The sequence below is a fragment of the Musca autumnalis genome, unplaced genomic scaffold, assembly GCF_047663935.1.
Source record: "Musca autumnalis isolate F117 unplaced genomic scaffold, ASM4766393v1 scaffold_3, whole genome shotgun sequence".
Classification (NCBI taxonomy): domain Eukaryota; kingdom Metazoa; phylum Arthropoda; class Insecta; order Diptera; family Muscidae; genus Musca; species Musca autumnalis.
The window spans coordinates 156,274,575-156,297,077 of NW_027411866.1; the positions used below are offsets into that span (position 1 = coordinate 156,274,575).

Sequence of the window (22,503 nt, forward strand, 5' to 3'; positions counted from 1 at the left end):
TGCATCATAAAAGTTGAGTTAAATGCCAATTACAGAATAGCATTTCTTGTCTTTTTATAATGTACATATGCACATATGTATATAAATTTTTTCACAAAAATGCCCACTTACCAACTCTCTTAAAAATTATGATAATTAGATCATATCGACGCCTCCAAACAATAGTATGCTAAGTCGACTTAGCATGTTTTCAAGTTCTTTACATTTTTATATTTAACGTCCTTTAACTTAAATTCTGTCAAATTCTGGTAATGATCGGACAATCCGAACAGAAGTTATAAACAAATATTTACTTAGCATAGTACTGAAGGTCAAAGAAATTTCCAAACTTTTAGAGCTTGTCCTGCAAAACTCGCTTTTCAGAATTAGCAAACTATTATTTGGAGGTGTCGAACGTCCTTTAACTTAAATTCTCTCTAATTTTGGTAATGATCGGTCAATCTGAACAGACGTTATAAACAAATATTAACTTAGCATAGTACTGAAGTCCAAAAAAATTTCCAAACTTTGAGAGCTTCTCCTGCAAAACTCACTTTTTAGACTTAGCATACTATTATTTGGAGGTGTCGAGGTGGCGCAATATCTCTGGAACCGTTAGTCAAAAAAAAATCTGAAAAGATACTAAAATGTTTTGTTAATCAGCAGCATCACCACAGCAAAAAATAAAGGAAATCAAAAACCTCATTTTGAAAAAAGAAATCCCCATATCTAAGTATTAGTAGCTTCTACTTCAATTCTTGTATATATTAGGGGATTTCTGAGTGAATTCAGACACTTTTGCAAAAAGTGTTTTTTTATTTCCTCTATTTTTTGCTGTGTTGATGCTGCTCCACGGCAAAACATTTCAATATATTTTCAGATTTGTTTGATTTACGGTTCCCGAGATATTGCGACTTCAAAAAGTCATATTCTGTAAAAACTATGTGCAAAGAAATGCACATAAATTCTTTAATATTGGTTCATAAAAAAATCTTTTTGGTATTTTTATCATCTATCTAATAAAAGATAGACAAAATTTTTGCACAGTGGGCGTTGATGCCATTTTTGCGACTTAATATTTAAAATCAAATTTTATCAAGGATTGTACTTTACGACTTTCTTGAATTTTTTTTGTATTAAGCCATGATTAATTACAAAAATTTTAAGTCCAATTTGTTAGTGGGATTCAAAAAATTACTATTTTTCTTAATTTTTTAAAATTTATCAATGCAATTTTTCCTTTATACCAGTGTGAAACAATTGTTATTTTATCAAACAAATAAAAAACAAGTAAGAAAGTATCAGTCAGCTGAGCCGACAGAGATATACCCTCAGCCACGTACCCGAAGAAAAAAAGTTAACACAATACTTCTGTAGGTTTTTTAGCTGTTGGGAAAATTTTCCAGGATGGAAAGGGCCGCAAAAACTACATGTTGCAACAAAATTCAGAATGATCCAAGACGAGTGCATTTTTTCCAAACTTTGGGTAGGGTGTACCCATAGGAGTGATCCGATGTAGTACATATTCGGACCTAATACAAATCTGTAGGAAATATTTTTTTTCTTTATTAGTCTATGGATATTTTCCTTACAGATTATATAATTAAATATGTTGTACTTAATTTTCGGAATTTAAATATATTACAACTAGCGGACCCGGCGAACTTCGTCTCGCTATTACGGAATAAAATTTCATACAAAAACTCAATTTTCGATTTTTCAAATTTTTTGACTTTTCCAGAGAGATTTTCCAAAATTTTCTTCCGTAAAGACCTTCTCCTCGAAAATACGAATAACTGACAAAAAATTTTACAGAAATCGGCCTAGCCGTTCTCATTTTATGAATTACTATACATTTTTACACCATTTTTATATATATAGATTTTGCTTTTCAATTTACAAAGTTTGAGCTAAATCGATTTCTCTCTTAAAGGGTTATTTTATACATTAGCCAGTTTAGGTGGTGCCCGTAGGATTTTCTGGACCTTTTTGGGTCATTATCTCATGACTTTCCCACGAAAAAAAAATTACAACGTCGTAAAAGGGGCCGCAAGTGCAACCTGCTGCATTACAAATTAATAAGATCAGAGAGGAGTTGTTAAACTATACTTTTTCCAAATTTTGTGTGGGAGGTACTCAAATGAGTGGACCGATATAGTCCATATTAGAACTCGATCTATGCCTGAAAGTAATATTACCAATAGCAAAGTTTGGCTCAATTCGGTTATTCCCTCCTAGAGTTATCATGCCCACAATCTTGGCGAAAAATTTTGAACCTTTGTGGGGGAGGTACCGGAAGGAGTGGACCGATATGGTCTATCTTCGAACTTAAACTAAGTTTGGACAAAATATTGAAAGACCCAAAATTTTAACCAAATATGTTGATCCGTTCGAGAGTTATCGTGCACTCCAACTATGACACATGGTATTATATGGGTTGTTTGCAGTTTTCGTGCTGATTTCTGAGGATATATGGACTTGCTCCTGAAAAAAATTATATCGTCGTAATGGGGGTAGTGAATACAAGTGGCTGCAACAAAAATCAAAGCGATTCGAGAGCAGGCCTTTAACTGCACTTAAGCATAATTTTGTGTGGGAGGTACCCGAAAGAGTGAACCAATAGGGTCCATATTGGAACCTCATCTATGTCTGGTAGAAATGTCACGATGTGAAAAGTATGGACTAATTCGGTTACTCCCATCAAGAGTTATCGTCCGGAAAATTTTTCCGAACATTTTTGAACTTTTGTGGGGGAGGTACCTGAAGGAGTGGACCGATATGGCCCATCTTCGAACTTAAATCAAATCTGGACAAAATATTTCGATACCCAAAATTTGAACCGAATCGATTGATCCGTTCGAGAGTTATCGTGCGCACCAGCCAGCCAGACAGACAGACAGACAGACAGACAGACAGACGGACGGACATTGCTAGATCGACTCAAAATTGTCTGAAACGGATATCGTACAAACATACTTGGGGTCTAAAACCATTATTTCGATGAGGCACATTTTTGGCCGTATCAAAGTGTAAATACCCTCTTTAGCCTAAAGGCTGAGGGTATAATTACCACGGTGCTCTTGAGTCAAATTTAAATGGAAGGTGCTTACACCTGAGAAGTTTTTGCGGATTCTGAAACTACAATGTTCATAGATGAGAAAAATCAAAAAACTAAAAAAATCGCCGGAGCGTTTTTTAAATAAATCGCGATTCAAGTTGACATTTTTAGGGGTTGTTTAGGTTTTTAAGATTTTGCTTAGAAACCACAAGTCTTATCAAAATGAGATTGAAGAAAATGAAAGCTATGAAAATTCTCTACAAGATTGACCTTTACGGTATTTTTGTAGGTTTTACCATTTTTGAGATATTGAAGTTCAAATTGGGACAATGCACTGGCTGTATCGCCCCCTTATAAAACAATGTCATGAAGGGTGCGCCTTAACTAACTTTTAATGAAAACAGCTTACACAGGGGAAGTTTTAGTGAATTCTGAAACAACAATATTCATAGATGAGAAAAATCCAAAAACAAGAAAAAATCGCTGAAGGTATTTTTAAATAAATCGCGGTCAAAATTCATATTTTTAGGTGTTTTTTTAGGTTTTCACGATTTTGCTTGGAAGCCGCAAGTCCAATCTAAATGGAGCTAAAGAAAATGTTGTAGCTGTGAAAATTTTCTACAGGATTGACGTTTATGATTTGTTCTCAGGCTGTACCATTTTTGAGATAAAGAAGATCAGTTTACATTTTTAGGTTTTTTTGTCAGGGTTTCGCGATTTTGCTTGAATACGGCCAGTCTTATCGGCATGGGACCTGAGAAAATCTTATAGCTGTGAAAATTCTCTACAAGAATGGCTTATGTAATTTTTCCTAGGTTGTACCATTTATTTAGATATATAAGTTTAAGTTGTTAAATAGCAGTCATGACATTGTTTTATAAGGAGACGATACAGAATTGAATTGAATTTGAATTGTCCCAATTTCAACTTCTATATCTCAAAAGTTGTAAGACTTACGAAAATATCATTAAGGTCAATCTTGTAGAGAATTTTGATAGCTACAACATTTTCTTTATTACTATTTTGACAGGACTTGTGGTTTCCAAGGAAAATTGCAAAAACCTAGACAACCCCTAAAAATGTCAACTTGAATCGCGATTTATTTAAAAAGCGCTCCGGCGATTTTTTTAGTTTTTTGATTTTTCTCATCTATGAACATTGTAGTTTCAGAATCCGCAAAAACTTCCCAGGTGTAAGCACCTTCCATTTAAATTTGATTCAAGAGCACGTGTTACATTTGTTAACATTTGTTTTGTTGTTTTATTTAGGAATTTATTTTAAAAACTGCGTCATTTTTCGATTGAAATATATACGGAAATGCTTTGCTGATGAGCTGCATCATCCCATCCAAAAATAAAGGAAATCAAGAACCACTTTTTGAAAAATTGTCCGATTTCACTCAGAAATCGACATATATTCTTGATCACCATATATACTTGATCAGCATTCTAGGTCGAAATAGCTATATCCTCACCTCCGTCCGTCTGTTGAAATTACTCCTAAGATGTTTGGTTTTGAAAATGGACTATATTGGTCAACGTTTTTTATAGCCCCGCATAGAACGCTAGCTCCCGATTTTCGGCATTTTGATGGTTGTGGCCTCAATATCACACTAAATTGTCTAAAATTTGTTATTAAGTCTTCGCTGGGAGTATAAAACTTTCCACTTGAAACTCGTCGGTATCTGTCAACGTCTCCATATACCCCCATAGAACGGTACCTCCCGTCTTTCGGTATTTTCAAGGCTTTAGCTTAAGTATAGCACTGATATTGCTACGAATTTGGTATTTGCTTTTCGTTGGGAGTTTAAAAATTTTCACATGAAATTTGTCGATATAGGTCTTCATATAGCCCTTATAAAACGGTACCTCCAGATTTTCGGTATTTTGAAGGTTGTTGTAACAATTTGGTACCTAGTCTCCGTAGGGGGTATAAAACTTTCCATCTGAAATTTGTCGATACAGGTCAACGTTCGTATAGCCCTTATAGAATGAAACCTCCCGATTTTCGGTATTTTGAAGGTTGAGTCCTCAATTTCCCCCCGAAATGCCTGAAATATCTTATTTAGCCTTTGTTGGGGGTATACAACTTTCCACGTGAAATTTGTCGGTATATGTAAACGTCTTCATATAGCCCCCATAGAATGGTACCTCTCGATTTTCTGTATTTTGAAGGGAGTGGTTACACAATCCCCCGGAATTGACTCAAATTTGGTACTTTGTCTTCGTTAGTGGTATAAAACTTTCCACCTGTATTTTGCCGGTATAAGTCCACGTCTTTAGATAGACTCCCATAGAATGGTTCCACCCGATTTTCGGTATTTTCAAGGTTTTAGCTTCAATATACCACTGATATGGACAAAATTTGGTATTTGGTCTTCGTTGGAAGTATACAATTTTCTACCTGATTTTTGTCGGTAAAGGTCAACGTCTTTATACAGCCCCCAAAAACCGTACCTCCATATTTTCTGTATCTTCGAGGTTTTGAATGTTGAGGCCTCAATATCCCCACGAAATAGTTGAAAATTGTTTACGCGATCCCTACGAAAAGGAAGGTCGCCCCGTCAGTCGGCAGGCGTGGGAACGTTCGAAAAAAACCGTTCTATAAAAGCTACCTGAAGGGCTATCCCGACAAAATTTAGATGGAACGTTCGAACGTTCCCACGACGGGGCGACCTTCCTTTTCGTAGCGATCGCGTAAACACCATGATCCATGATCGGATAAGTTATAAGAGAGAAATTGAAAACCAGCAACAGAATCTACTTCATCAGTCAGTTCGGGGTTCCTCTCGATTTTCAGAATTTTAAAGGTTGTGACCTCAATTTCTCCCCGAAATGGCTAGAATTTGGTAGTTTGTCTTCGTTTGGGGTATAAAACTTTCCACCTGAAACTTGTTGGTACATGTCAACGTTTTCATATAGACCCCATAGAACGGAAGCTCCCGATTTTCGGCCTTTTTTAAGGTTGTGGCCTCAAAATAAAACTTATAAAATTTTCCACCTGAAATAGTCGGTACAGGTTTTTATATAGCCCCAATAGAACGGCACTCATGGATTTTCAATATCATGAAAGTTTTAGCCAGGGGTAAAAATCATTATGACTGGCCTCAAACATTCCATACCAAAAATAAGACAGCATAAGTCCACGTTTTGCCAAAGGCCCCATGTAAGGGTACCACCCAATTTAAGATTTTCATGAAGATTTTAGTCACATTTTCCTATCGACTTGGGCGTTAATATACATATATGTAGGTCTTAGTCTAAACCCTATGGACCAGTATTTCCAAATTTTATGTATTTCGAGGGGTTTTGTCAAAGTTTCGAATCGAGATTGCTGTAATTATACCCTCAGCATTTATGCTAACGATGGTGTATACACTTTCAGACGGACAAAATGTGCTTCATAGAAATAATGGTTTAAGACCCCAAGTATGTTTGTACGAAATATGCTTCAGAAAATTTGGTGTCGATTTAGCCATGTCCGTCCGTCTGTCGGACTGTCTGTCTGGCTGGCTGGCTGGCTGGTGTGCACGATAACTCTAGAAGGATCAACCGATTCGGTGCCAAATTAGGCTTTCGTAATATTTTGTCCAAACTTAGTTTAAGTTCGGAGATGGGTTATATCGGTCCACGCCTTCGCGTACCTCCGCCACAAAAGTTCGAAAATGTTCGGAAAATTTTTGCGCACAATAACCTTTGAAGGGAGTAACCGATTTGGTTCATACTTTGCACATCGTGAAATTTCTACTAGACTTAAATGAGGTTCCAATATGGACTCAATCGGACTAGTCCTTCGGGTACCTCCCACACAAAATTTCGGAAAAGTTCGTTTTAGGACCTATTCTCGAATCGCTTTGATTTTTGTTGTGACATATTGTATTCACTGCCCCCCCCCATACGACGCTACAAGTTTCATTGGGGGCAAGTTCGTACTTCCTGAGGCTGAAAGTTGCAAAAAAACCTATAACACCGTGTGTAGTGGTTGGAGCGCATGATAACTCTTCAACGGATCTGACGATTCGGTCAAAAATTTGGCCTACGTAATACTTTGTACAAACTTAGTTTAAGTTAGAAGATAAGTCATATCGGTGCAATTTTCAGGTACCTCCCCCCCCAAAAGCTCAAAATTGTTCGGAAAAATTGTGCGCACGATAACTATTGAAGGGAGTGACCGATTTGGTCCACACTTTACACATCTTAATATATCTACTAGATATAGATCAGGTTCGAATATAGACTATATTTGTCCACCCCTTCCACACAAAATTTCGGATAAGTTCACATTCGAGAGTAGGTCGAATCACTTTTGTTTTTTAGGCATTACATATGGTGCCATAGGGGTTTTTACAACTTTCGGGCTGTTTTCTCAAGAAGTATGGACTTGCCCATACTTCTTGAGAAAACAGCCCGAAAGTTGTAAAAACCCCTATGGCACCATATGTAATGCCTGGAGAGCACGGTAACTCTCGAACTGATCAACCGATTTGGTCCAAAATGTGGCCTTCGTTATATGTGGTCCAAACTTAGTTTAACTTCTAAAATGGCCCACATCAGTCCTCTCCTTAGGGTACCCCCACAAAAGTTCACCATTTGTGTCTGCAGTTTAGGGTCTGTTCGAAGATACTTTGGAAATGTATACCGATGCTGTTCGTTGTGGTCCTGTTTACAGCGATATTATGTTTTGCGTGGACAAGTCCATTGTTCCTTGCATACTGGTCCAAAATTTATACCATGACCACTGAAATGAAAATGAAAATACCCTAAATACATTCGATATCTCCGTAGATGAAAGTTTCGATTCACATAGGCTGAGGGTATATCTCTGTCGGCAAAGCCGACTGATACTTTTTTAATTGTTTGGTTTTGTGTTTAGTCAGAGGGTAGAAAGAACAACTATGATCTCGTTTAAAGAGTGTTGCTTCATTTTCCTTCTGAAGTGGGTAGATTCTCAATGGGTAGAAGACCTCCACACAGAAAATTATCAGTATAAAGTGATTATTATCATTTAAAATATTGTTCTCCTCCAAGGAGTTAAACTTAACGTAGAGAAAGGGCTTATTGTTACTAACTGTTCATATTTACTTCAATACTGTGGTGGTGGAGGGTATAAAAAGCTCGGAACTTAACGCCGTTCTTACTTGTTCAATATATTCTCTATGTCGTGATAACTCAATTATTGCAATTAATTAAAAATTTTACATACAAAAAAAAACGATCATATTTTGAGTTTCGAACAACTTTTACCCCATATTCTACTCTGTGTGACAATAAAAAACCCCTTTCAAATGCATTCGGTCTTCTTCTTCTATAGAATGATATTAGAGATATTATTAAAGTATTCAAATATACATTTTTAAACGCTCAATTCTTCTGTAGTTTTTGTGTATATTTATGTATCAATAAAAAATATTTATATATCAATAACAACAACCTGACTTGCTTTATTTAGAAAACAATGACCTTCCGATTGATATACATATCAGCATGGAAGTTATGTATGTACATTAAGCACATGTGCCTGATAATTACTGTAATCCGTTATTTTCTAGTGTGAATACTTAATATTTACAAGTTTAGTACAACTATGAATGGACAAAAAAAAAGAAAGAACAAAACGTCAATAACACTTTTAAACACTGAACACCATCATTATTAGTTCTTTGGGGGCCACTTGTTGTTAACTGACTGGTAATTGATATGTCATGTTTTGTTGGTAATTACTTTTTTTGTGTGGCCAATACGTCGAATGTATTTTGTATAAAGCAGCAAAGTACTTTGCCCTGCTGCTTCTGGTTCAAAGGATTAATTGTGTGGGTGTATAAAAGGGAGGTGTTGTTTTAGTGTAGTTGTTGTATATTGTGGCCGTAAATTGAGCAGCAACCAAGTGCACAACATTCGAAAGCATCGAAAGGATTTAGTGGTCATAGAATTTCTAATTAGATTTTATAAATGGTTTATGAGCTTTTAAGCGATGGCTTGTTAATAGGTAATGTAAACTGAGCGCACACCAATGTTGTGTAGGGCTGGGGATGGTTTTGGCCACAAACTGCAAAGTTTCATGGGGATAATGAAAACCATATGAACTTGTATTTAAACTTTGTCTTATTTGCTTTTAGTGGCGAATGGATGTTTTTGGGGGAAAATGGGTAAACAAACTTCCTAAAATGTTATTGAAAGAAATAATCTTCTTGGGTATTTAAACTTTGATAAATTTTACTTAGAAACATTTGAAAGAGACTTTTATTCTATTTTTTAACTACAGCATAAAACATATGTTTTTTCTTGTTTCGTCAAACTTCTGTAATAGGTTTATGTGGACTTAGAAAAACTTTACTAAAATCATCCATACTCTATTGTTGCACAAAAACTGAAATGTCCATATAATTTTTTACTGTCTTTAAATCAGCATGTAAAAAATTGAATTAAGCGCTTTAGAATTCTATTGAGTTTTTGTTGTGTTAAAAATTAATTTTTTGGGATATTTAAAGACCCAGAAGGAGGGCATCGACAATTTAATTAAAAAAAATTAAGTAAGTGAAAATGAAAACTACTTTCTAAAATGAAGCTAATTTTTTTAAATAAATCAATATGTCAATCTCCTTCAAAATCATAAAAAATAATTTAAAAAAGGGAGCACAGGCTAAAGTCGGGACGGGGCCGACTATATGGTACCCTACACCACTACCCCTGTGCATAAGCTTTTCACTCGTAAACATTTCGTTTAACGAGATACTAAAGTTTTCACCTATCTGGCTTTTATACCAAATGACTGAACCAAAATAATTAATATTTAATTTAATATTTGGCTACTATCTATATCTACTTGGTACTGATTGAAAGCTTTGCTGGTCTTCTTAATTAGCATTTTACATGTCTGTAATAAACCAAATAGAAGCAGAGGCATTTGTCATTAAAGTAAAAACTTCAAAATATTAAAATTATGAGATCTTAGCTTATTTTGCAATAACTCTGATATCACTGTGCAACATTTTTAAGGTAATCTTGTGCAAACAATTTGAGCAGAGAATTTTTTGAAAGTACGGACCCAAACGACAAAAATCCTAGTTGGGTTTTGTTGTGTCAAGTCCAGCTTGGATTTTATGGTCCCATCTAAACATGGTTAAACATTGACTTATTTAAGCTATTCTGGGCTATGTCTCTGAAACCTATGTGAATCTTCATCCGTCCTCTGAAGCAAATTTGTAGATAAGGGCAAGAATAAAATATTTGGAGGAACATTGTACTCGAAAAATTGCACTTACTTACTTACTTAGCTGGCCCATTACAGAACATTTGTTTCATAGGCCGAACTACGAAAAGATCTCCATTTCTCTCTATTCGTAGCTTCGCACTCTGGAATACCGCGCCTTTTCATCTCATCGTCCACTTGTCTGCGCCATCTATTCCTTGGCCTGCCAATTCTGCGTGCACCGCCAAGCGGTCCGTATTTATACGCCTTTTTAGCGGGTTCATCATCGCTCATTCTTATGATATGGCCTAGCCAACTCAATCGCTGCATCTCGATACGTTTAACTATATTGATGTCGTTGTATAGCAGATACAGCTCGTGGTTCATACGACGTCGATATTCACCGTCAACGCAGATCGGTCCATAGATCTTTCGAAGAATTTTTCTCTCTAACACGCCAAGCACTGCCTTATCTAGTACCCAGGCTTCGGAACCATACATCAGCACGGGTAGTATCAGTGTTTTGTAAAGTTTTATTTTTGTTTGACGAGTTGTGGCTTTGTTTTTAAAGTGCTTAATTACGCCAAAGTAGCATCTGTTGGCCAATACAACTCTTCTTTTAATTTCACAACTGATGTCGTTTGTTGTGTTTACGGAGGTGCCGAGGTAGACGAAGTCTTTTACTACCTCAATATTATAGAAACCAACTTCCAGAGACGGTCCGAGCTCAATGGACGCATTGCGCGTCGACAACATCAACTTGGTCTTCTCACCGTTTACCGCCAGACCCACTTTAGCAGATTCTTCTTCGACCTTCATAAAGGTATCGGTTACTTATTTTACTGATCGTCCCATGATGTCTATATCATCAGCATAAGCAAGCAACATGTGGCTATTGGTGTAGATTGTGCCACTTCTTTTGACGTTTGCCTCTTGTATAACCTTTTATAGCAGGATGTTGATCACACGAAATGCTGTCTCCTTGTCTGAAACCCCTTTTGTTACAAAACTCTTCGGAGAGGTTCTTTCCTATTTTAACTGAGGATCTCGTGTCAGTTACAGTCATTTTACAAAGCCGGATGAGCTTTGCGGGGATACCAAATTCAGACATGGCTTTGAATACCTTTGAACGTAGCGGGCTGTCGAAAACTGCTTTAAAATCGACAAAAAGGTGATAGGTGTCGATTTGCATCTCTTGGGTCTTCTCCAGGATTCGCCGTAGGGTAAATATCTGGTCGATAGTGAACTTGCCAAGTCTAGACCCGCATTGGTAAGGTCCAATTATTTCATTGACCATGGGCTTTAGTCGTTCGCACAATATCCCTGACACGATATTGTAGGCAATAGGGAGTAGACTTATGCCCCTATAGTTAGAGCATACAGTCTTATCTCCCTTCTTGTGGACGGGGCACAGGATACTCAGGTTCCAATCGTCGGGTACTCGTTCTTCCTGCCAGATGGTGCTAACTAGCTGATGAATACACCTTGTCAGCGTGTCGCCTCCGGTTTTTAACAGCTCGGCTGGTAAGCCATCGTTTCCTGCTGCCTTATTATTCTTCAGGCGATTTATTACTGTCTTTACCTCATCTTGGCTAGGCGGTATACATTCAATAACATCTTCTGGGATTGGATCTGTGCTATCTTCGTCGGTTTCGCTACTATTGTATACCAACAGTTTGGAAAAATGCTCTTTCAATATCCTTAGCACACTATCTGTATCAGTTACCAGATTACCTTGCTAGTCTCTACAGGAGGATGTGCCAGTTCCAAAGCCATCAGTTTGATGTTTCACTCTTTGGTAGAATTTTCGAACTTCATTCTGTCTCCTGTACATCTCGATTTGTTCACACTCCCGCTTTTCCATCTCTCTCTTTTTCCTGCGGAAAAGACGTTTCTCCTCTCTCATTTTCTCCCGATACCTCTCTCGTGCGCTACGCGTTGCTACTGACTGTAAAGTAGCCCTATATGCCGCATGTTTCTCTTCGGTAGCAGCACGACACTCCTGGTCATACCATGGATTCCTTGGTGCAGGTCTCTGGTATTGAAGTACTGATTTTGCGGCTGTTTGCATCGAGTGGGCAATGTTTTGTCATTGTCCTGATATGTTATCGGGACGAGGAGTGCTTTGATTAAGCAGTTGGACCAGTTGAGTTGAATATGCTGTGGCTATCTGCTGTGATTGAAGCTTACCGATGTCCAACTTCCGTGTTGTGTCTGTTCGCACTTTGTTTGCTACGTTTAATCTGGTACGTACCTTTGCAGCAACAAGGTAGTGGTCCGAGTCTATGTTTGCACTTCGGAACGATCGTACATCCAACACCCTTGATATATGTCTTCCATCTATCACAACGTGATCAATTTGATTCCTTTCCTAGCGACAGCCAGGTGCCGTTATGAATATCGAGATATTTAATTCTGGTACTGCTAACTACCATGTTTCTTGCAGCTGCAAAATCTATCAGCCTCATACCATTGTCAGATGTTTCACTGTGGAGACTGAATTTTCTGACTGTTGGGCCAAAGATATTTTCCTTTCCAATTTTGGCATTAAAATCGCCTAGAATAATTTTAATGTCATGGGCAGGACAACGGTCATATGTTTCTTCTAAGCGCTCATAAAATATATCTTTGTTCTGTTCGTCCTGTTGATGTTGAAGAATTTTGCTTTTAATCGGATTGCAGCGAGTCTTTCATTCACTGGGGTGAAGCTGGAGACCAGGTGTTTTAACCTCCGACCAACTACAAATCCGCAACCAAGCTCATGCCTTGTGCCATGGCAGCTATAATACAGTGCGTCACCTTCAGGTGTTTTTGTGACGCCTTTGTCAATCCATCGAATTTCCTGTGTGGCAGTAGTGTCGGCCTTGTACTTTTCAAGTGCATCTGCCAATGCGTTAATTGCACCTTCTCTATAAAGAGTGCGAACATTCCAGGTGCAGATTCGCAGATCATGGTCCTTAAAACGTTTGCGGGGTTCGTCAACTTTAGAGGGGTTTATTTTTCTTTTCTTTCGTTTTTTCATAGTAGGCTGTTTTTCTAGGGAAGAGTTACTAACCGACGCCCAAACCCAAGTTTTTAACGTTCTTATGGGTGAACGCGCGGCACATGCTAGCTCACTACCTTTAACGGGTGTTAAAGGCAGTTCCCCAGGTGACACCACGGGGAGGTCAGTGTCCACTTGAGATGAAAGAGGAACCAAAATATACCCTGGGTTTTGCCATGTTAAAGCCGGTCAGAACCGTTCCTTGGTATCTTCCATTCCCTACATCATTATCAAGTTCTCTCCATGGAATATGTCCGACAGAAGCAAAAATATCTGACGTGGAAATAAAATTCCATAAATTGGAAATTGGGATATCCCAGCATCTTTTTAACACCAAAAGCATTTCATCAATTTTGGTAACGCAATTGGGAACATTTTAAAGCTCAGAATGTCTTCATTGTTGAAGATACTCGTCAGTATAATTCAAATAAAACAAGCAGAAAAGTATCAGTCGGTTTTGCCGAGAGAATTATACCCTCAGCCTATGTGAATTAAAACTTTCATCTACGGAGAGATCGCATGTATTGAGGATCTTTTCGGAGTTTTTTTTTTGCACCTTTTTGGACATTTGAACTTGCCGTCAAAAATGTGGATTGGACAAAATATTAGGAGATCCAAATTTGGGCCAAATTGTTTGTCCAAGAGATATCGTGCATACCATTTTAGTGGCGTTTTTTTAAATATTGGGGAAAGTACCGGAAGTTGTGGACCGGTATTATCCATCTTCTAACTAAAACAAAGTTTAGACAAAATATGACGAATGACAAATTTTTTATCAAATCGGTTCATCAGTTTGAGAGTTATCGTGCTGTCCAGCCACTACATATGGTACCATAGAGGTTTTTACACATTTGGACTGTTTTCTCAAGAAGTATGGACTTGCCCATGAGAAAAATTTTACAGTAGTAATAGCTAATGCAAGTTGTTTCCACAAAAATCAAAGTGCTTGAAAATTTTGCCTTTTTAGGCGAAGATCAAACTGATTCGAGAGCAGGTCTTAAAGTGAACATATCCGAAATTTTGTGTGGGAGGTACCCGGTACCTGTAGGAGTGGACCGATATGGCTTATGTTCGAACATAAACTAAGGTTGGACAAAATATTACAAAGGCAAATTTTTTGACCAAATCGGCAGATCCTTTTGAGAGTTATCTTGCCTCCCACCACCACGGTACATAGGTTTTTTTTGCACCTTTCAGGATATTTTCTTAGGAAGTATATACTTGCGCCTGATGAAACTTGTACCGTCAGATGGAGGGCAGTGAATACAAGTTGTTGCAACAAAAATCAAAGCGATTCGAAAACAGGTCCTAAACTGAAGTTTTCCGAAATTTTGTGTGGACCGATTGAGTCCATATTGAACCTCATCTAAGTCTGGTAGAAATTTCACGATGTACAAAGTATGAACCAAATCGCTTACTACCTTCAAGAGTTATCGTCAGACAGACGGACGGACATGGCTAAATCAACTCCAAATTGTCTGAAACGGATTTCGTCCAAACGAAAGTGTATATACCCTCGTAAGCATAAATGCTGAGGGAATAAAAATGGGAAAGTGGGATGTGCGCCAACCTATTTCGAATCATAATAAATTGTCTTCATCCATTGACGGGCTTTCCTAGTCGTATTCCTAGACTACTAAACTTGAATATTATCCGACCATCAACAAAATCAATAGGCTTCTTCTTCTATGGGACCCCCATTCACCCTAAAGATCGTGTCAGGGATATTGTGCGAACGACTAAATCCTATGGTCAACGAAATAATTGGAACATACCAATGTGGCTTTAGACCTGGCAAGTCCACCATTGACCAGATATGTACCCTGCGGCAAATCCTGGAGAAGACCCAAGAGATGCAGATCGACACCTACAGCCTTTTTGTCGATTATAAAGCAGCCTTCGACAGCCCACTACGTTCAAAGGTATTCCAGGCCATGTCTGAATTTGGTATCCCCGCAAAGCTCTTTCGGCTTTGTAAATTACTTTAACTGACACGAGATCCTCAGTTAAAATAGGAAAGAACCTCTCCGAAGGATTTTTTACTAAAAGAGGTTTCAGACAAGGAGACAGGCAAACATCAAAAGAAGTGGCACAATCTACACCAATAGCCACATGTTACTTGCTTATGCTGATGATATAGACATCATGGGACGATCAGTAAAAGAAGTAACAGATGCCTTTATGAAGGTCGAAGGAGAATCTGCTAAAGTGGGTCTGGCGGTAAACGGCGGGAAGACTAAGTTGATGGTGTCGACGCGCGTCCATAGAGATCGGGCCAACTGTTGACGTTGGTTCCTATAATTTTGAGGTAGTAAAAGACTTCGCCTACCTCGGCACCGCCGTAAACACAACAAACGACATCAGTTGTGAAATAAAAAGAAGAATTGTATTGGCTAACAGATGCTACTTTGGCTTAAGTAAGCAGTTTAAAAACAAAGCCACATCTCGTCAAACAAAAATAACGTTTTACAAAACACTGATACTACCCGTGCTGATGTATGGTTCCGAAGCCTGAGTACTTGCGCAAGCAGATAAGGCAGTGCTTGGTGTGTTTGAGAGAAAGATCTACGGACTAATCTGCGTTGACGGTGAATATCGACGTCACATGAACCACGAGCTGTATCTGCTATACAACGACATCAATATAGTTAAACGTATTGAGATGCAACGATTGCGTTGGCCATATCTTCGTTATTTGACCACTTACGACAACCTTCTTTATACCGTCAGAAAAGTGATATTTTCTACTTTCATTGTCAGATTTCTCTTTCGATATACATTTTATAGAGGATGAGATATTCGCTTTGGCAAAAATGCTGACTTTTTCTCCAAATAAGTATTTTGCCCATTCCGATCTCTTGATATTAGCCGACCATCACCAAAATCAATAGGCTTCTTCCCCTCCAGGACCTCCATCAACACACACAATTTGGTGACGACCCGATTAAAATTGCGACCTGTAGCGTGGTTACAAGGTTTAGATGGACAGACGGACACACATAGCCAGATCGACCCAGCTCGTCGAGACATTCATTTTGGTATATATAAGTATGGGTCTACGACCATTATTTCGATGCGTTACAAACTTTTTGGCCAAAACCAACTTATAAAACCCTCCCCACATATTGGTATATGGTATAAAAATCCTGTAGCAAGCACTGAAAATATAACCTAGACACGCAATAAATGCAAATTATTTTTATTCTAAATATTTTTGATTTGAATTTCATTCACGACGCTGAATTTAAACATTGTACGCCTGACGTTTAGCACTACTTCTACATATTTTTATTCCCCTACATAACATAATTTCATTTGGATATTAAAACATTTTTGCTTACCGCGCACGTATTCAACAAACATGTGTACATACAATAATATCTGCTGGATAAGGAGATGCCTCTAGGTGAGGCTTGGTATTTTGCTTCTTTCTATTTGCATATTTATGTATGGATGTGTTTGTCAAAGCTTACTTTATTTATTGGCCATAAAAATTTTATAAAATATAGAAGACAAGAAGAAAACAAAATAGCTATGCTTGTTTGTCTATCTATACGAAGAGCATATGTAAACATACAATAATATACACGCCCATATTTTCAGCGTACATGTACCAAAATAAATAATACATAGAAAAACAAATACAAGACAAACCAACACACACATACATATCCAGACACATATGTTGTACGTGTAATGTTTTAAAGTATTTAACAAATGTGGAACAGGACAAGTAGAAACAGTAGACCGACCATGTGATGGGAAAAAACTGCTACCCCTATGGTGGGCAGAGAAGTAGAAATAAAAATACTGCCTAAAAAGAATTTGTCGCATCCATAAAATATTAGGAAACAAGACAGTGTGGCCTTTTTATAAACACGTGTGTTTGTATAGCAAAGAAACACTTTTATGAACATTATAATTCAATAAATTTATATTTTTATTTTTTATGTACATTTTTTTCTAACTGAAACACTCACCCATTTAGAAACTTTCCATTCCACCAGGCATAGTGCTCTTCTATGTAAATATGCCATGCAAAGTGGCTCAAAGCTACACTGACATGCTAATAATGCTACTTTATTATGTCTAGCCAAGCGAAACATAGAATGTCAATTTAAGAATTAATTTATTTATGGTGATGATAATGGCTTTGATCACCACAATAGGCAATAACCAAAAATCACAACGCATTCAACATTGGTGGCTTGGGCTATGGTAATTTTATGGTTATTAGGAATGTCAAATAATTACAGTTACTCTGCGACAATATTAAATCCTATATATTTCAATTAATTTCATTTTAATTGTTAACTTTCAATGAAAAATATAGACAACGTGGCACGTTTTGTTTACTCAAACTTAGTACAGAAAACAACATATAATGTATAAATAAAAAAATATACAATATAAAATATTACATATTAATTATTAAATAAAAAACATAAAACATAGAATATAAAAAATAAAAACTAAAATATAAAATATGATATATAAATTATAAATATAAAATAAAAAACATAAAATAAAAAACATAAAATAAAAAAACATAAAAATTTAAATATAAAATATATCTACATACATAAATAACAAGTGAGCCAAGGCAATAGTCGGGTCGGGCCGACTATGTGATACCCTACGCCACTACCCCTGTTCAAAAGCTTTTGACTGGTAAAATTAATACATGTAAATTTTGTTGAAACGCATTTAAGTGCATCGTCAGTACAACTAAAATAAAAAAATAAAAAAGTGGGATGTACGCCAACCATCAATAGGCTTCTTTCCTTGTTAGACCCCCATCAACCTCCAAAATTTCGTGAGGATCCGATCGAAATACAGACCTGCATGCATTACTGACTATTGCGATATCTCTGTTGGCAACCTACTTCACATCGTTGTAAATGTGATATTTTCTACTTTCCTTGCCATGTTTTGCTTTCGATATACCTTTTACAGAAGAGAGATATTCGCTTTGAAATAAAACGTTGACTTTTTCTCTAAATAAGTTTTTTGTCCATTCCGACCCCTGAATATTATTCGGCCATCACCAAAATCAATAGGCTTCTTCCCCTCCGAGACCTTTATCAACACACAACATTTGGTGACGATCGGATTAAAATTACGACCTGTAGCGTGATTACAAGGTTTAGATGGACAGACGGACGGTCACACAGACCGACAGATTGACTCAGCTCGTCCAGACATTAATTTTGGTATATATATGTACGTATGGGTCTACGACCATTATTTCGATGTGTTACAAACTTTTTGGCCAAAACCAGCTTATATTAACCTCCCCACATAGCACAGTGGTGGCACTTACATGGGAAGGTGTGACAAAAATACTTCTAAATGATATATCGAATTGAATTTGTTATCAGTGGGTCATAGTGGCCTAAAAACACTCTAAGTAAAATATTGGGGTCCTCGGTCCAAAACTTCGCGTGGTTGCCATGTAATGAATCATTCAAAATTGAATTATTTTACTGTTACCAACACATTATTCAACCGAATTTGCTGTATTCCGGTACCAAGTGTTTTAAATGCATAGTAAACTTCCCTGCGAAAAAATTTCAGTATTAGTCCATTATTTGGTGTACTCCCTATATGATTTTTATATCAATTTATTTAGGCAGATGTCAACCAAATATTCTAAGCGAATAGGTTCTTATAATGAACTCAGACTTCAGAACACCATCTTATAAAGAAACGTCATATCGGTCCACTTTTGACCACAGACTCAATATAGGGTTACCATCCTCTTCTTGGTACTTTATAAAATTTAACCAAATTTGTCTGCAGAATTACTTGTAATAATGTACTTTTGGTTCTCAATGTTGAGAAAATCTTCATTTTTTAGCGTGATCCAACATTAGGGAGTCCCAAAAATAAAATATGTTATTTGTTAAAATGAATACCCCCAATCTTTTTTCTTTCGCGAGTTTTCATTACGGCTCTAAGTTACCATGACCATAGAAATCGCTAAAAGTGCAAAAAACATTGTGTTAAAACCAAATTTAAGAAAGCATTATAAAATTACTTAAAAATATTCAAAATAATATAAATTCAACAACTAAAAAAGGGTGTTAAACTTTTGGTCATAACTGCCAAAACCGCGAATTTCCGCAAAAAGTCTATACAGTTTTGAAATCTACAGGCGCTAGGCTTCAATTTGGTACTAGTGCCCATTCTTGCGAATTTTTAAAAAGTAACTAAAACTTTAAGGAAATCCATCCTTCCATCTATATTAAATATTTTCATTTTGACCGATATTATAACCAATATATATGGCAACACTTGCAATTTAGAATTTTCATAAATAAAAAAATGAAGCTAAGGCAATTTATTAAATGATTCAACTTAAGTTAAGGCGTTAAAAATAGTCCTTTGTTTCATAAATTCGCTTAGAATATAACCATTTTTTTCTCATTTTTAAATACAATTTTTTCTTCAAAATTTGTCATGCTTGTGCGGCTTTTTCTCCATTAACCGCGAAAAATGGAAAAAATAAGTTGAGTTTCGAAAAATTTGGAATGCTTTGAAGCGATTTGCATTTTAAAATTTTTAAAACAATGTCATGATTTTTTTGATTTTAGTCGTTGGGCGCATCCACTGTGCATAGTGTTGTAGGGTATAAAAATCAAATGTGGTTCGTTGGTAGTGGCATCAGTTGAGAACGGCTCAACCGATTTGGATAATTCTTTTCTGCAAAAACTACTGAACTGATTTTTCTGAAATTGTCAAGGAATGTACAGGGATGGCCAACGGTGAAAATAGGCTATACATTTTGTTGAATGTTGAATTTCGGTTGTTACTTACTTACTTAGCTGGCCCATCTCTCTGTTTACTGCTTCGCTTTCTGGAATACCGCGCCTTTTCATCTCTTCATCCTCTTGTTTGCTCCATCTAAGCTTAGGCACGCCAATTTTACGTATTTATACGCCTTTTTAGCGGGTTCATCATCGCTCATTTTTACTATATGGCCTAGCCAATGCAATCGTTGCATCTCGATACGTTTATTTATACTGATGTTGTTGTATAGCAGATACAGCTCGTGGTTCATACGACGTCGATATTCACCGTCAACGCAGATTGGTCCATAAATATTTCGAAATATGTATCTCTCAAACACACCAAGCACCGCCTTGTCTGCTTGCGCAAGTACCCAGGCTTCCGAACCATACATCAGCACGGGTAGTATCAGTGTTTTGTAAAGCGTTGTTTTTGTTTGACGAGATGTGGCTTTGTTTTTAAACTGATTATTTATGCCAAGGTAGCATCTGTTGACCAATATAACTTTTTTTTAATTCACAACTGATGTTGTTTTTTGTGTTCACGGCGGTGTCGATGTAGACGAAGTCTCTTACTACCTCAAAATTATAGGAACCAACGTCAAAAGTTTGTCTGATCTCTATGGAGGCATTGCGCGTCGACACTATTAACTTGGTCTTCTCGCAGTTTACCGCCAGACCCACTTTAGGAGATGCCCTTTCGACTTTTTCAAAGGTATCAGTTACTTCCTTTACCGATCGACCTATGATGTCAATGTTATCGGCATAAGCAAGTAACATATGGCTGTTTGTATATATTGTGCCACCTCTTTTGACCTTCGCATCTCGTATAACCTTTTCCAGCAGAATGTTGAAAAGGTCACTCGAGCCCCGTCTCCTTTTCTGAAACCTCTTTTGGTACTAAACTCTTCGGAGAAGTTCTTTCATATTTTAACTGAAGACCGAGTATCAGTTAATGCCATTCTCCAAAGCCGAATGAGCTTTGCAGGGATACCAAATTCAGGCATGGATTGGAATACCTTCGAACGTAGCGTGGCTGTCGAAGGCTGCTTTGTAATCGACAAAATGGTGGTAGGTGTCGGTCTGCATCTCTTGGGTCTTCTCCAGGATTTGCCGCAGTGTAAATATCTGGTCAATAGTGGATTTGCATGTCTAAAGCCGCATTGGTATGATCCAATAATTTCATTGACCATAGGCTTTAGTCGTTCACATTATATCCCTGACAATATCTTGTAGGCAATAGAAAGAAGACTTATGTCCCTATAGTTAGAGCATACAGTCTTATCTCCTTTCTTGTGGACATTGCACAGGATGCTCATGTTCCAATCATTGGGTAATCGTTCTTCCTTTTTATCAGCGTGTCGCCTCCGGTTTTGAACAGCTCGTCTGGTACGCCGTCGGCTCCTGCTGCCTTATTATTCTTCAGCCGGTTTTTTGCTGTCTTTACCTCATCTTGGCCGGGTGGTATACATTCAATACCATCTTCTGGGATTGGATCTGTGGTATCTTCGTCGACTTCGCTACTATTGGATACCAACAGTGTGGAAAAATGTTCTTTCCATATTCTGAGCACACTATCTGTATCAGTTACCAAATTACCTTGCTACTCTCTATAGGAGAATGTGCCTGTACCGAAGCCATCAGTTTGATGTTTCACTTTTTGGTAGGGCTTTCGGACTTCATTCTGCTCCTGTACATCTCGATTTTTTCACACCCCGCCTTTCCATTTCTCTCTTTTTACTGCGGAAAAGACGCTTCACTATGCAACAAAATGGAGGTGAAAGTCTGGGGCACGGAAAGTTCCTCTGGGGGAAGGAAGGCCTTGGTGAGCATATTAAGAACCCCGAAGGACAGATCCGCCGTGAGTCGAACTGCCGCTTTATGGCGTGATGTAGTTTTTGCTAGAGACCCTGTAAGCCTTCAGGAATTAGCGTTATATCTTCGTTCACTGTTGCTTTAGCTTATTTTTGAGATGACATGTCTTCAGTCAAATCGAATGAGGATTATTTTCGTAGAGCACTTCGACCTTCTAACTCGTTTCCTTCAATGTCCTTTTCGTCCTTTATTTTAAGAGCCGCTATAAAAGTACCACAAGATGACGTTTTTCAGCTTCGAAATGTTCTGCAAAAATGTCGCTGAGAAAATTTAAGGTACGGCTCTCATTGACAACTAATCGATTTTGTCGAAGAAGGTCGAAGTGCTCTATGAAAATAATCCTTATTCGATTTGACTGAAGACATGTCATCTCAAAAATAAGCTAAAGCAACAGTGAACGAAGATATAACGCTAATTCCTGATGGCTTACAGGGTCTCTAGCAAAAACTTCATCACGCCATAACGCGAAAGTTCGACTCACGGCGGATCTGTCCTTCGGGGTTCTTAATATACTCACCAAGGCCATTCATCTCCCAAAGGAATTATCTCTGCCCAAAAATTTGTGTTCA

At 37.4% G+C, this 22,503-nt stretch overlaps 1 protein-coding gene across 3 annotated transcripts in view; it reads left to right on the forward strand.

Moving 5' to 3' along the window:
* The window catches only part of Dop2R (dopamine D2-like receptor), a 404,223-nt gene that overhangs the window by 156,374 nt on the left and 225,346 nt on the right, over positions 1-22,503 (forward strand). The window lies entirely within an intron of this gene.